This window comes from Ischnura elegans, chromosome 5 (assembly GCF_921293095.1).
Source record: "Ischnura elegans chromosome 5, ioIscEleg1.1, whole genome shotgun sequence".
Lineage (NCBI taxonomy): Eukaryota > Metazoa > Arthropoda > Insecta > Odonata > Coenagrionidae > Ischnura > Ischnura elegans.
Genome location: NC_060250.1, coordinates 115,816,047 through 115,832,665, shown reverse-complemented (window position 1 = coordinate 115,832,665; position 16,619 = coordinate 115,816,047).

Genomic DNA, 16,619 nt, shown 5'->3' with positions numbered 1-16,619 from the left:
TTGTCGTTGTTGAAACCTTGTCGTTGTCGTTGTTGAAAAGGTTGTCGTTGCCATTGTAGTTGTTGAAAAAGTTGTCGTTGTCGATGTCGTTGTTGAAAACGTTGTCATTGTAGTAGTTGAAAAAGTACTCGTTGTCGTTGTCGTCGTTTTTGAAAAAGTTGTCTATGTCGTCGATGTTCAAAAAAGTTGTCGTTGTCGTTGTTGAAAAAGTTTTCGTTGTCGTTGTTGTTGTTGTTAAAAAAGTTTTCGATTTCGTTGATTTTTATGTTGAAAAAGTTGTCGTTGTCGTTGTTGTTTTTGTTGAAAAAGTTGTCGTTGTCGTTGTTGTTGTTGTTGAAAAAGTTGTCGTTGTTGTTGTTGAAACAACCACAAATTTTATAAAACAACAAAAACGACAACGACAACTTTTTCAACAACAACAACAACTACAACGACAACTTTTTTGACAACAAAAACAACGACAACGACAACTTATTCAACAAACACAACAACGACCACGACAACGTTTTCAACGACGACAACGAAAACTTTTTCAACAACGACGACAATGACAACTTTTTAAACGACGACAACGACAAATTTTTCAACAACGACAACGATAACTTTTTCAACAACGACAACGAAAACTTTTTTAAGAACGACAACGATCTCTTTTTCAAAAACGACAACTTTTTCAACAACGACAATGATAACTTTTCCAACAACGACAACTATTCAAACAACGACAACAACAACCTTTTCAAAAACGAAAACGACAAATTTTTCAACAACGACAACGACAATTTTTTCAACAACGACAACGACAACTTTTTCAACAACAACAACGAAAACGACAACTTTTTCAATCACAACAACGTCAACGACAACATTTTCAACAACAAGTACGATAACCTTTTCAACAACAACAACGACTACTTTTTCAACAACAACGACAACGACAACTTTTTCTCCTCCACTTCCTATACCTCCTTCACTTCCTTCTATCTCCTCCACTTCCTTCTACCTCCTCCACTTCCTCCTACCTCCTCCACTTCCTTCTACCTCCTCCACTTCCTTCTACCTCCTCACCTTCCTTCTACGTCCTCCACTTCCTTCTACCTCCTTCACTTCGTTCTACGCCTTCAACTTCCTTCTACCTCCTCCAAATCCTACTACCTCCTCCACTTTATTCCACCTCCTCCACTTCCTTCGACCTCCTCCGCTTCCTTCTACAACCTCCACTTGCTTCTACCTCCTTTACTTCCTACTGCCTCCTCCACTTATTTCTTCCTCCTCCCCTTCCTCCTACCTCCTCTTCTTCCTTCTGCCTACTGCCCTTTCTTCTACCTCCTCCACTTCATTTCACGTCCTCCATTTCCTTCTACCTCCTCCACTTCCTTCTACCTCCCCACTTTCCTTCTACCTTTTCACCTTTCTTCTACCTCTTCCCCTTCCTTCTCCGACTTCCTATTCTTCGTCCTCCTCCCCTTCCTTCCCATTCCTATATATCCTTCTACCTCCTCCACTTCCTTCAACCTCCTCCACTTCCTTCTACCTCCTTCCCTTTCTTCTGCCTCCTCCACCTTCTTCTCCCTCCTCCCCTTCCTTCATTTTCCTCTTCTTCCTTCTCACTCCTCACCTTCCTACTTCATCCTCCACTTCCTCCTCTCTACTCAACTATCTTCTCCCTCCTCCACTTCCATCTACCTCCTCCACTTCCTTCTACCTCCTCTCTTTCCTGCTACCTCCTCCCCTTCCTTTTTCCTCCTCCCCTTCCTTCTATCACCTGCCCTTCCTTCTCCCTCCTCCCCTTCCTTATCCGACCTCCCCTTCTTCTCCCTCCTCCCCTTTCGTCTCTTTCCTCCACTTCCATCTACCTCCTCCACATCCTTCTACCTCCTCCACTCCCTTCTACTTCCTTCACTTCCTTCTACATTCTCCACTTCCTTATACCTCCTAAACTACTTCCTACCTCCTCAACTTCCTTCTACCTTCTCCACTTCCTTCAACCTCCTCCACTTCCTTCTACCTCTTACACTTCCTTGTGACTCCTCCCCTTTCTTCTCTTTTCTCTTCTTCCGTCTCCCTCCTCCCCTTCCTTCTCTTTCCTCTTCATCTTCTCCCTCCTCCCCTTCCTACTCCATCCTCCACTTCAATCTCTCTCCTCCACTTCCATCTCCATGTTCAACTTCCTTCTCCCTACTCCACTTCCTTCTACCTGCTTCACTTCCTTCTCTCTTCTCCACTTCCTTCTACGTCATCCACTTATTTATACCACCTCCACTTCCCTCTACGTCCTCCACTTCCTTCAACCTCCTCCACTTCCTCCTACCTCCTCCAACTGCTTCTACCTCCTTTACTTACTACTACCTCCTCCACTTCCTTCTGCCTCCTCCCCTACCTTTTACCTCCTCCACTCCCTTCTGCATACTCCCCTTCCTACTATTTCCTCCACTTTCTTCTACGTCCTCCACTTCCTTCTACCTCCTCCACTTCCTTATACTTCCTCTTCTTCCTTCTCTCTCCTCCACTTGCTTCTACCTCCTTTACTTCGTACTACCTCTTCCACTTCCTTCTGCTTTACCCCTTCCTTTTACTTCCTCCACTTCCTTCTGCCCTCTCCCTTTTTTTCTACTTCCTTACTTCCTTCTACGTCCTCCACTTCCTTCACCCTCCTCCCCTTCCTTCTCCCTCCTGCTCTTTCTTATCCCTCCTCTCCTTCCTTCTCATTCCTCTTCTTGCTTCTCCCTCCCGCCCTACGTACTCCGGCCTCGTCCGCTTTCTCTCTCCTCCACTTTCTTCTCCCTCCTAAACTTCCTTCTCCCTCCTCCACTTCTTTCTACCTCCTCCCCTTCTTTCTTCTTTCTTTACTTCCTACTACCCCCTCCACTTTCTTCTCCCACCTCTCCTTTCTTCTTTCTTCTCCACTTCCTTCTACCTCTTCGAATTCCTTCGATTTTCTTCACTTCCTTCTACCTCCTCCACTTCCTTCTACCGCCTCAATTTTCTTCTACCTCCTACACTTCCTTCTATCTTCTCCATTAGAAGGAAGCAAAGTAGGTAGAAGGAAGTAAAGGAAGTAGAGTGTACTGGAGGAGGTAGAAGGAAGTTGAGGAGGTAGAAAGAAGTGGAAGAGGTAGAAGGAATTTTAGGAGGCAGATGGAATTGGAGAAGGCAGAAGGAAGTGGAGGGGGGAGAAAGAAGTTGAGGAGTCAGAAAGAAGTGGAGGAGGTAGAAGGAATTGGAGGAGATAGAAGGAAGTGAAGGAGGTAGGACGAGGTGGAGGAGGAAGAAGGAAGGGGATAGGGAGAAGGAAGTGGAGGAGGTAGAAGGAAGATGAGGAGGCTGAAGGAAGTGGAGAAGGAAGTAGGAAGTAAAGGAGGTAGAGGGAAGGGGAGGAGTTAGAAGGTAGAAGAGAAGGTAGGAGGAAGTTGTGGAGGTAGAAGGTAGTGGAGGAAATAGAAGGAAGTGAAGGAAGTGGAGGAGGGAGTACGAAGTTGGGGAAGGAGAAGGAAGAGAAGGAGAGAGAAGGAAGTGGAGGATGGACTAGGAAGGTTTTGAGGGAGACGGAAGATTGTGAAAGAGAAGGAAGGGGAAGAGGGAGAAGTAAGTGGAGGAAGTTGAAGGAGGTGGAGGAGGTAGAAGGAAGTGGAGGAGGTAGAACCAAGTGGAGGAGGTAGAACAAAGTGGAGGAGGTGAAACAAGAGGTTGAGGTAGAAGGAAGTAGAGGAGATTGAAGGAAGTGGAGGAGGTAGAAGGAAGTAAAGGAGGGAGAAGGAAGTGGAGGAGGTAGAAGATAGAGGAAAAGTGAGAAGGAAAGGTAAGAGGGAGAAGGGAGTAGAGGAGGTAGAAGCACGTGGAGGAGGTAGGGGGAAGTTGAGGAGGAAGATGGAAGTGGAGGACTTAGAAGGAAGTGGAGGAAGTAGAAGTAAGTTGATGAGGTAGAAGGAAGTGGATGAGATAGAAGGAGGTGAAGAAAGTAGAAGGAAGTGGAGGAGAGAGAATAAAGTTTAAGTGGGAGATGAAAGTGGAGGAGAGAGATGGAAGTGGAGGATTGAGTAGGAAGGGGAGGAGGGAGAAGATGATGAGGAAAGAGAAGGAAGGGGAAGAAGGAGAAGGACGAAGGTGAAAGAGAAGGAAGGGGAGAAGTGACAAGGAAGAGGAGGAGGTAGAAGGAAGTGGAGGAGGTAAAAGGAAGTGGAGAAGGTAGAAGGAAGAGGAGAAGGTTGGAAGTAGTGTAGGAGGCAGAAGGAAGTATAGTACGTAGAAGGAATTGAAGAAGGTAGGAGGAAGTGGAGGAGGTAGACGTATGTGGAGGAGGTAGAAGGAAGTGGAGGAAAGAGAAGGAAGGGGAGGATTAAGAAGAAGGGGAGTCGAAGAAGGATGGGGAGGAGAGAGAATGAAGGGTAGGAGACAGAAGGAAGGAGAGAAAAGGAAAGGAAAGGGAGGAGGTAGAAGGAAGAGGAGGAGTCAGAAGGAAGTGGAGTATGTAGAAGGAAATAGAGGAGGTAGAAGGAAATGGAGGACGTAGAAGGAACAGGAGGAGGTAGAAGGATGTCGAGGAGGTAGAATGAAGTGGAGGAGGTAGAAAAAAGTGGAGGGGGTAGAAGGAAGTGGAGGAGGTAGAAGGAAGTGGAGAAGGTAGAACAAAGTGGATGAGGTAGAAGGAAGTGTTGGAGGGAGAAGGATGTTGAGGAGGGAGAAGGAAGTGGAGGGTGAAGTAGGAAAGGGAGGAGGGAGAACAAAGAAGAGGAAAGAGAAGGAAGGGAAGGAGAGAGAAGGAAGTGGAGGACGTAGAAGGAAGTGGAAGAGCTAGAAGGAAGTAGAGGAGGTAGAATGAAGTGGAGGAGGTAGGAGGATTTTGAGGAGATAGAAATTAGTGGAGGACGTAGAACGAATTGGAGGAGGTAGAAAATGGTTGATTACGTAGAAAGAAGTGGAGGAGGTAAAAGGTAGTGGAGGAGGTAGAAGGAAGTGGAGTAGGGAGAAGAAGGGGAAGTCGCAGAAGGAAGGGGAGGAGGAAGAAATAAGTGGAGGAGGGAGAAGGAATGGGAAGAGATAGAAGGAAGGTGAAGACGGAGAAGGAAAGTGTGGAGGTAGAAGGAAGTGGTGGAGGTAGAAGGAATTGGAGGAGGTAGAAGGAAGTGGCGGACGTAAAAGGAAGTAGAGGAGGTAGAAGATAGGATAGTAGACAGAAGGAAGTAGAGGAGGTAGAAGGAAGGGGAGGAGGAAGAAAGAAAGTGGAGGAGGTAGTAGGAAGTAAAAGAGGTAGAAGCAAGTGGAGGATGTAGAAGGAAGTGGAGGACGTAGAACGAAGTGGAGGACGTAGAACGAAGTGGAGGACGTAGAAGGAAGTTGAGGAGGGAGAAGATAGTGGAGGAGAGAGAAGAAAGTGGAGGGTGGAGTAGGAAAGGGAGGACGGAGAAAGAAGAAGAGGAAAGAGAAGGAAGGGGAGGAGGAAGGTAGAAGGGGAAGAGGGAGAAGTAAGGGGAAGAGGGAGAAGTAAAAGGAAGAGGGAGAAGAAAATAAAGGAGGGAGAAGGAAGGGGAGGTGGGTGAAGGAAGAGGTGGAGGTCGAAGGAAGTGGAGTAGGTAGAAGGAAAAGGAGGAGGTAGAGTGTACTGGAGGAGGTAGAAGGAAGTTGAGGAGGTAGAAGGAAGTTGAGAAGGTAGAAGGAAGTCAGGAGGTAGAAGGAAGTGGACAAGGTAGAAGGAATTTTAGGAGGCAAAAGGAATTTGATAAGGCAGAAGGAAGTGGAGGAGGGAGAAAGAGGTGGAGGAGTCAGTAAGAAGAGGAGGAGGTAGAAGGAAGTGGAGTAGGTAGAAGGAATTGGAGGAGATAGAATGAAGCGGAGGAGGTAGGAAGAATTTGAGGAAGAAGAAGGAAGGGGAGGAGGGAGAAGGAAGTGGAGGAGGTAGAAGGAAGGGGAGAAAGATGAAGTTGGTTGAGAAGGAAGTAGGAAGTAATGGAGGTTGACGGAAGGGGAGGAGGTAGAAGGAAGTTGAGGAGGTAGAAGGAAGTAAAGGAGGGAGTAGGAAGTTCGGGAAGGAGAAGGAGGTGAAGGAGAGAGAAGGAAGTGGAGGATGGAGTAGGAAGGGGAGGAAGGAGACGGAAAAAGATGAAAGAGTAGGAAGGAGAGGAGGGAGAAGTAAGTGTAGGAAGTAAAAAAGGAGGTAGAGATGGTAGAAGGAGGTGGAGGAGGTAGAACAAAGTGGGATAGGTGAAAGAAGGGGTTGAGGTAGAAATAAGTAGAGGATATTGAAGGAAGTGGATGAGGTAGAAGGAAGTGAAGGAGGGAGAAGGAAGATGAGGAGGTAGAAGATAGTGGAGAAGTGAGAAGGAACGGGAAGAGGGAGAAGGGAGTAGAGGAGTGAGAAGGAAGGAGAGGAGGTAGAAGGAAGTGGAGGAAGAAGAAGGAAATGGAGGAGGTAGAAAGAAGTGGAGGAGGTAGAAGGAAGTAGATGCGGAATACGGAAATGGAGGAGGAATAAGGAAGTGGAGGAAATTGAAGTAATTCGAGGAGGTAGAAGAAAGTGGAGGAGGGAGAAGAAAGGAGAGGAGGGAGAAGGAAGTGGTGGAGGTAGTAGGAAGTAAAGAAAGAAGAAAGAAGGGGAGGAGGTAGAAGGAAGTGAAGGAGGGAGAAGGAAGTTTAGGAGGGTGAAGGAAAAGGAGGAGAGAGAAAAAGGACGAGGCCGGAGTACAAGGGCGGGAGGGAGAAGGAAGAAGAGGAATGAGAAGGAAGGGGAGGAGGGACAAGAAAGGGAAAGAGGGAGAAGGAAGGGGAGGAGGGTGAAGGAAGTGGAGGACGTAGAAGTAAGTACGGAGGTAGAAGAAAAGGGAGAAGGCAGAAGGAAGTGGAGGAAGTAGAAGGAAGGGGTAAAGCAGAAGGAAGTGGAAGAGGTAGTACGAAGTAAAGGAGGTAGAAGCAAGTGGAGGAGGGTAAAGGAAAAAGAGGAGGTAGAAGAAAGTGGAGGAGGTAGAAGGAAGTGGAGGACGTAGAAGGAAGTGGAGGAAATAATAGGAAGGGGAGTACGTATAAGGGAGTGGAGGAGGTAGAAGGAAGTGGAGGAGGTAGTAGTAAGTAAAGGAAGTAGAAGCAGTTGATGGAGGTAGGAGGAAGTGGAGGAGGTTGAAGGAAATGGAGGACGAAGAGGGAAGTGGAGAAGGTGTTAATAAGTGGATGACGTAGAAGTAAGTGGAGGAAATAGAAGGAAGTAATGAGATAGAAGGATGTGGAGGAGATCAAAGGAAGTGAAGGAGGTAGAAGGAAGTGGAGGAGGTAGAAGGAAGTTGAAGAGGGAGATGGAAGTGGAGGAGAGAGATGGAAGTGGAGGATTGAGAAGGAAGGGGAGGAGAGAGAAGATGAAGAAGAAAGAGAAGGAAGGGGAAGGGGGAGACGGAGGAAGAGGAAAGAGAAGGAAGGAGAGGAGTCACAAGGAAGTGGAGAAGTTAGAAGGAAGTGGAGGAGGTAGAAGGAAGTGTAGAAGTAAGAAGGAAGTGGAGAAGGTAGGTTGTAGTGTAGGAGGTAGAAGGAAGTGGAAAACGTAGAAGGATGTGAAGGAGGTAGGAGGAAGTGGGGAAAGTAGAAGGATGTGGAGGAGGTGGATTGAAGTGGAGGAGGCAGAAGGAAGGGGAGGATGGAGAAAAAGGGGAGGTCGAAGAAAGAAGGGGAGGAGAGAGAAGAAAGGGTAGGAGATAGAAGGAAGGGGAGGAGGAATAAGGAAGGAGAGGAGGAAGAAGGAAGGGGAGGACGGAGAAGGATGTGGAGTATGTAGAAGGAGGTGAAGTAGGTAGAAGGAAATGGATGACGTAGAAGAAAGTGGAGTAAGTAGAAGGTAGTGGAGGAGGTAGAAGGAAATCGAGGAGGTAGAAGGAAGTGGAGGGAGTAGAAGGAAGTGAAGAAGGAAGGAGGAAGTGGAGGAGGTAGAAGTATGTGGAGGAGGTAGAAGGAAGTGGAGTAGATAGAAGTAGGGGAAGTCGGGGAAGGAAGGGGAGGAGAGAGAAGGAAGGGTAGGAGATAGAAGGAAGGGGAGAAGGAGAAAGGAAGGGGAGGAAGTAAAAGGAAGTGAAGAAGGTTGCAAGTAGTGTAGGAGGCAGAAGGAAGTTGAGGACGTAGAAGGAAGTGAAGAAGGTAGGAGGATGTGGAGGAGGTAGAAATATGTGGAGGAGGTAGAAGGAAGTGGAGGGGGTAGAAGGAAGTGGAGGAGGTAGAAGGAAGTGGGGAAGGTACAACAAAGTGGATGAGGTAGAAGGAAGTGGAGGAGGGAGAAGGAAGTTGAGGAGGAAGAAGGAAGTGGAGGGTGAAGTAGGAAGCGGAGGAGGGAGAAGAATGAAGAGGAAAGAGAAGGAAGGGAAAGAGGGAGAAGGAAATGGCGGACGTATAAGAAAGTGGAGGAGCTAGAAGGAAAAGGAGAAGGCAGAAGGAAGGGGAGGAGGTTGAAGGAAGTGGAGGATGTAGAAGGTAGTGGAAGAGGTAGAAGGAAGTGGAGGACGTAGAAGGCAGTGGATGAAGTAGAAGGAAGTGGAGGAGGTAAAATGAAGTGGAGGAGGTAGAAGGAAGTGGAGTAGATAGAAGTAGGGGAAGTCGGGGATGGAAGGGGAGGAGGAAGATATAAGTGGAGGAGGGAGAAGGAATGGGAAGAGGTAGAAGAAAGGTGAAGACGGAGAAGGAAAGTGTGGAGGTAGAAGAAAGTGGAGGAGGTAGAAGGAAGTGGAGGGCGTAAAAGAAAGTGGAGGAGGTAGAAGAAAGGGGAGTAGACAGAAGGAAGTAGAGGAGGTAGAAGGAAGGGGAGATGAAAGAAAGAAAGTGGAGGACGTAGTAGGAAGTAATGGAGGTAGAAGCAAGTGGAAGATGTAGAAGGAAGTGGAGGAGGTAGAAAGAAATGTAGAAGAACTAGAATGTAGTGGAGAAGGTAGGAGGATTTGGAGGAGGAAGAAAGAAGTGGAGGACGTAGATCGAAGTGGAGGAGGTAGAAGGAAGTTGAGGAGGGAGAAGATAGTGGAGAACAGTGAAGGAAGTGGAACATGGAGTAGGAAGGAAAGGACGGAGAAAGAAGAAGAGGAAAGAGAAGGAAGGGGAGGAGGAAGGAGGAAGAGGAAGAGGGAGAAGTAAGGGGAATAGGGAGAAGTAAAAGGACGAGGGAGAAGGAAATTAAGGAGAGAGAAGGAAGGGGAGGTGGGTGAAGGTAGAAGTGGAGGTAGAAGGAAGTGGAGTAGGTAGAAGGAAGTGGAGGAGGTAGAGTGTACTGGAGGGGGTAGAAGGAAGATGAGGATGTAGAACGAAGTTGAGGAGGTAGAAGGAAGTTGAGGAGGTAGAAGGAAGTTGAGGAGGTAGAAGGAAGTGGAGGAGGTAGAAGGAATTTTAGGAGGCAAAAGGAATTGGATAAGGCAGAAGGAAGTGGAGGAGGGAGAAAGAAGTGGAGGAGTCAGAAAGAAGAGGAGGAGGTAGAAGTATGTGGAGGAGGTAGAAGGAATTGGTAGAGATAGAAGGTAGTGGACGAGGTAGGAGGAATTTGAGGAGGAAGAAGGAAGGGAAGGATGGAGAAGGAAGTGGAGGTGGTAGAAGGAAGGGGATGAGGATGAAGGAGGTTGAGAAGGAAGTAGGAAGTAATGGAGGTTGAAGGAAGGGGAGGAGGTAGAAGGAAGTTGAGGAGGTAGAAGGAAGTGAAGGAGGTAGAAGGAAGTGGAGGAGGGAGTAGGATGTTGGGAAAGGAGAAGGAGGTGAAGGAGAGAGAAGGAAGTGGAGGATGGAGTAGGAAGGGGAGGAGGGAGACGGAAGAAGATGAAAGAGTAGGAAGGGGAGGATGGAGAAGTAAGTGTAGGAAGTAAAAAAGGAGGTAGAGATGGTAGAAGGAGGTGGAGGAGGTAGAACAAAGTGGAGGAGGTGAAAGAATTGGGTTGAGGTAGAAGGAAGTAGAGGAGATTGAAGGAAGTGGAGGAGGTAGAAGGAAGTGAAGGAGGGAGAAGGAAGATGAGGAGGTAGAAGATAGTGGAGAAGTGAGAAGGAACGGGAAGAGTGAGAAGGGAGTAGATGAGAGAGAAGGAAGGAGAGGAGGTAGAAGGAAGTGGAGGAGGTAGAATAACATTGAGCAGGTAGAAGGAAGTGGAACAGGTAGACTTTTAGACTTTTTATTTGTTTAACCTGGCCCGGGTGAGGCCACAATCCGGCCCCCTCTTCCCCCGGGCCAGGGCTTTTTTACAGAGTATGGTTTTTTTTTTTAATGTATACATGAAATTGGAAATTTAAGCGTTTAAGTTACGCTATGGGTACGATTAAAACTGAATAAATAATATATATTTTACAATGAAAAGCTTATTATAGTTGAAAATGTTATAAAAAGAGAAGATTTAATTCAAGAAATTATTTAACAATATCATTTCAAAGTTCGTAATGATTATTTAATTTGTGCTTTATAGTTATAACTGATGAACAATAAATGATGATATTCTGTTCAATACATATTTGAAGAGACAACAAATAAGGATTGACTATTCAAACACATTGCGTCTGCCTGAAAATTTTTAAAATATGTTTAAAAAGTTTTCCTTTGGAAAAGGTTTCTTTTAGGGGCATGGGAAGGGTGTTGAATTCTCTAGCAAAAGTAGCTGCAAAGGAGCCTGCCATCCTGGCAGAACGGTGAAACGGGATTAGGAAAGATTGAGGTCCGTACCGCGTGTTGAAAACATGGGTCCCCCCCAAAAGTGTAAGATTGAGGTAAATGAATCTTGGGAGCTTCCTTGCCCACACCTTCTGGCCAGCAGTCACAATGAAGTACTTTTTTCTGTCCCTTATTTTAAGGAGGCCCTCCTTGCGGTAGAGCGGTGTCATGTGCTCCCAGGTTCCCGGCCGCAGCGCGTACCGTAAGCATGCGTTTTGAGCAACCTGCAGTCTGTCAACGTCACGTGATGTCAGATCACTACATGGGATAAGACAGTAGTCCAGAATAGGTTGTAGCATGGTCTTCATGAGCACCAGTCTTTCCCTGTTTCCCGGCTTGAACTGCATCCCCTTAAGTCTCTTTAAGCCCCAGTGCACCCTAGACACAACCTGGGAAACTTGCCTCTCCCACGACAAATCGCCAGAGATAGTGATCCCCAGGTACCTTATGTAGGATGAAAATGGAATTCTACGGGATTGGACTATTACGGACGGTGTGGCCGTAGTGATGTACTTCTCGCGTAGCCTCTTGTTACCAACAATCATGGAGGAACATTTATCCACATTTACACACATACCCATACTAGCAATCCATTCACTCACACATGCTACATCAACATTCATGCATCTCACGCACTCGTCCAGTTCGTCCCCTTTAGAGTCGAGTAGCAGCAGGATGTCGTCCGCGTACAGCATTACCCTGCTGTACGTAGGTAACCTAGAAACGCCGTCAATAAAAAGATTAAACAGGAGCGGAGAAAGACATGACCCCTGAGGCACTCCCGTCGGGAAAACCCGCCAGGAGGAAAAGGTCCCATCCCGCGATGAGATGGCCGCTCGCCGCCCCGACAGGTAGCTCTCGACCCACGCCACCGCTTCCCGCCCGAACCGCATGCTTCTCATCACCTCCAGCAGCAGGTCGTGGCGCACGGAGTCGTAGGCTCTGGACAGGTCGATGGACACGGCGAGGGCGAGTCTTCTCCGGTCGATTGCCTCCCTGATGGGGTCCAAGACTCCGACGAGGGCTAGCTGGGTGGAATGGTGAGGCCGGAACGCCGACTGCGCCGAACTCAGCATCTCGTTGTCCCCGATGTGCTTGGTAAGCTGCTCCAGCATAATCATAACGAAGACCTTCCCCAAGCAGTTGCCGACTGCAATCGGCCGGTAGTGTCCAGGTGCCGTAGGCGTCTTAACTTTGGGGAGGGGGATAATACGGGACACCTTCCATACGTCGGGATATTGGGAGCAGAGGATGCTGGCATTGAACAGGTGAGCCAAAGGTCGTCGGAGGGCGGGAAGTAGGATGCGGATCATAGCTGGTGTGATCCCGTCAGGTCCGGGGGTCCGCGACTGTATCTTGGCTACGGCCGTTTCGACATCCTTTACGGTGATGGCAGAAAAAGAAAACTCCGGGTAGGGGAAGGAAGGGAAGGGGGGCCGCGGAGGGAGGGCGACATCGTCCGTCGGGGACGAAGCAAAGGCCTCAAGGAGAGCCTCGCAGGGAACAGTAGGGTCATCCAGATGCTCCTTCCTCCCCCCACCCTGCTCCCGCACAGCCCTCCAGAATCCACTCGGCCCCTCTTGGAGCCGTCGTTTGAAGTATCTCCCCTTGGCGTTTCGGATGAGCTGCTTTGTGCTGTTCCTCAGCCGTTTGTAGGCCTCCCAGGTGAAGGGGCACTTGTTCTTGGTAAACCGTCTATAGGCCTCGTCCCTGGATTTCATTGCCTGCCGTAGGTCAGCATTAAGCCATGGTGCAGGAGAGCGCTTCACTGTTTTCGTCTTTATGGGGGCATACTTGTCCAGCGCGGCTGTAATGACGTCCCTAAGGAGAGCCGCGTTGGCATTCACATCCCCGTCCTCCGTGATGGATTCGAGGACATCAAAGAGAGGGTCAGTGAGAAGCTCCTGGAGATTTATCTCCTTAATTGCGCGAAACTTCACCGTTTTATGCGGAGGGGCGGGAACCTCAACGCGGAGGGTACAATGAATTAAGTCGTGCCTCGATATCCCTGGCACCGCAAACTGGCCATTGGATGTCACTGATCGAGGATCAGGGACAACCATGAGGTCGAGGGTATTGTGGGAGGTGAGCGTATGAAAAGTAGGCCGCCGGGAGATTATATATAGCCCACTGTCCTCCGTCGCTTTCACAAACCCACGAGCTGTACAGTCACACTTGTTGATGGGGACATTAAAATCCCCTGCAAGTATGGCGGAGGAGTAGCGGGTATCTGCAGCATTAACAGAAAATCGCGCCATAACATCTTGCGGTGACCTCATTTTAGGAGGACAGTAGGCAACACCAATCAAGACACTCACTTCACCTGCGCGCACTTCTACGAAGAGATATTCCTTACGGTCAGTCCGCGAGGCATGCGACCTCTCGATGACCTTGGCTGTAAAATCGTCGCGCACGTAAAGTGCCACTCCGCCCCCGGGCCCATACGGTCGGTCATTTCGTATGAGTATATATCCTGGTAACAAGAAAGTATAGTCACTGAAAGCACTCGAGAGATGGGTTTCTGACACGGCAATTATTGAGTCCCGCCGAGTGTCAAACACGTTGACAAAGTCCGCCCAATGGCATCTCAAAGATTCTGAATTGACGTGGGCAACGGTGAACTGAAGATAAGAGTCGTTAGATCTCGTATTATTACCCGCCATCACTGCTCCGTACTGTCTTTTTTGAGGCGCTCCAGAAGTTTGGCGTAACGATGCCTATCTCGCTTGCGTTTACCGCTCTTAGGCATCGTCTCTAGGTTCTTCCTGATCCTTGCCACGAGCGCAAAACGGTCAACACCGAGCCTCTCAAGGTAGGCGTCCAGATCGTGTATGCCGCGGCAGTCACGCATGATTTGTGTAAAAAGTTTATCTGTGAGGCCACGGGATGGTGAGAGAGATGGGGAGGGGGACCGGTCACGACCGTTCTCCGTGTCGGAACCGATGGAACTCAGCTCCGAGTCGTCGTAAGCATCATCACTGGCCATCGTAGACCCGGCCTCGCGTTTAGATTGTTTCTTAACAGTTTCACGCGGCGGGGAATCACGCATTCGTTTGAGGGTTGAAGTAGAAGGTCCGAGCTCCATGTCCGCGACCGCAGTGTGTACGACGTCGTCAGCAGCATTCTCTGTACTTGGGCCCCGGGGTGATGTGGACCCTAGCTGAGGTTCCCGCACTGTCTGCGGTTCGCCACCCCCCGCCACACTCATCTGAACAGGATCGACACTTTCTCGGCATTTTGAAAAATGGTGCCCCTGGTTGTGACAGGATGAACAAGTGATGTCCTCCAGATTGAGAAATATGTTATACGTAGTCCCGAGATGGACCAGAGGAACACTTAAAGGCAGGCTTTCAATACTGTCCACCACCAGGTTCGCGATCCTACGGAACCCCTGAACATGGGCAAACTCAGGGTCGTGGCACGCTGCCTTGAGGCGTTTAATCCTCCCGACAACTTTCCCGTAACGGGACAGTACATTATTCAGCACTCGGGCAGGAATATCCGGCTGTACATTGGACAGGAACACTCTAAGGGCCCCGGAAACATATTTACGGTAGGAGACTTGCTTGTCCTTGTATAGGAGCGGGGGGGAGCATGCTATCCTATCGGCCATCCAGGGCTCTTTCAGGTACACGCAGATCCGCTGATGACTAATTTTAGATGCGTATAATATATCCCTTGCACCTACCAGCGGAAGGAGAGCCCGGAGATGATCGTCAAGTGTGAAACCCTCAACGACCTCACACAAAATAGCTGCATTCCTATCCGGGAGGGGTTCATCTAGGGGTTCCGGGCTGTGATTGCTGTTATTTGCCGCACTCGATGCGGCTCTCGCATATGTCTGACCCGGAGTCAGCAGAGAAACTTGAGAATCTTGAGAGATCGGCCGCGTGCCCCCGCCGGAGGGTACTCCAGAAGAGAGGAGCAAACTTTCCTCAGGGGCGCGGTTGCAGTGCTTAAGCACTGTGGACGGTTTTGCGGACGAGATGACGGTAGTAGCAGGGCGCTCCTGGCTAGTTATTGTAGGTGATGAAGGGTGAGAAGACATGGGCAACTTGGTGAGAGGAGATGGGGAGTTCGATGAGATAGAAACGGAAGATGGGTCGAAGTGGTTTTTCTTTCCCTTAAGGCTGGTAGAATTGCATGAGGAAGATTGTTGGGAGTTGACAGGAGAGGGAGGGCACACAATAGATGCCCCTTGCCTGCTAATAGCAGGGTTACGACCGCTTTCTTCGCGATGAGTCACGGAGGCGACGCCAACGGTGCGGTCACCAATGGCCAGGAGAGAGGGCGATGAGCCCACCCTAGTGAGCCTACGCCCCCGATTCAGGGACCGAGGGGGGGACGCCATATCCCCAGGTCCCCTGGGGCCGCAGCCCCCAACACCGATGCAATTCCCAGTGAAAACCGAAATAACAGATAAAAGTTAAAAGCAATCGCCGGGAGATGGAAACAACCTTTACGCACCAACTGCCTTAACTATGAAAAATTCGATTACACAGCCATAAAACGACGCAGAACGTTCTGGTTTCCACTGTTCAGGAGAAAAAAGGATCAGCAAGGATGCCACGTTAAGAAAAACACGGCTTATAAGAGATTGTGAAATCACTATGAAGGAGCAAAAACTCCCTAACTTTTCAAAATTCAAGAGCACAGTCAAAATATGTCACTGTTCGCTCGGGTTAGCCCTAATCGGGAGAAGAAACGTTCAGAAAAGTAGTCAGGCAAAGAGATACACGGCTTATAAGGGATTGATGATAAAAAAAAAAAAAACACGATCGCCACTAAACGTAAACAAATACGAAAATGTTGAAAAAACACAAAAATTAACAGCTCTTGAGGACTATTATGTATCAAACACTTATAAGTATAATACTACGCGTATTTCAAACCCCAAACATATGCACTAGCGGCAATATTAGCTCAATATTGACACACGTACGGCCTTCACCATGTGCTCACTCTTGAAAACCAAAAAACTTAAAAATATCGAAAAACAAGGCACAGAATACGAATTAAGTCATATAAAAGGAAAGGAAATTTCCAATACAGTCCTGATCGACAGCGATACACACCGATATTCCCTTACGGAATATATAAACTGGGCATATACACTCCGAAATTGAAGAACACAGGCACACTGATATTTCACTAAAAATCATGAGGAGGAACTCCGAGAATTGCACCAGGGGAAAGGGAATGCATGAGCAATAGGAATCAAAGCCAGAGAAGTGGGCAAATGCCACCCCCTGACCGAGGCGTGGACCTACAGCTGGTGCTGCTGGTCGGAGTTCGTAAAACACAAAAAACAGCTTAAAAACTCCAAATATCAATCAAATTGGAATTTTTCAACACGAATATAAACAAGAACACTTCACAAGGCAGATAAACTGCAAAACACAAAGGTAAACCACCGATTTACCACAAATAAAGCACTTTCTCGCGGAGCGATTACGGACACGTCCGATCACGAGGAAGTGGAGGGGGTAGAAGGAATTGGAGGACTCAGAAGGAAGTGGAGAAGGTAGACGTAATTTTAGGATGCAGAAGGAATTGGAGATGACAGAAGGAAGTGGAGGAGGTAGAAGGAATTGGAGGACTCAGAAGGAAATGGAGGAGGTAGAAGGAAGTGGAGAAGGTAGAAGGAAAAGAGGAGATAGAAGGAAGTAAAGGAGGTAGGAGGAAGTGGAGGAGGTAGAAGGAAGTGGAGGAGGTGGAAGGAAGTGAAGGAGGTGGAAGGAAGTGGAGAACGTAGAAGGAAGTGGAGGAGGTAGAAGGAAGTGGAAAACGTAGAAGGAAGTAGAGGAGGTAGAAGGAAGTGGAGGAGGTAGAAGGAGGTGGAGTAGGTTGAAGGAAGTGAAGGAGGTAGAAGGAAGTGGAGGATGGAGAAGGAAGTTGAGGAGATAGAAGTTAGTGGAGGAGAGAGAATGAAGTGGAGGATGGAGTAGGAAGGGGGGAGGGAGAAGGAAGAAATGGAAGAGAA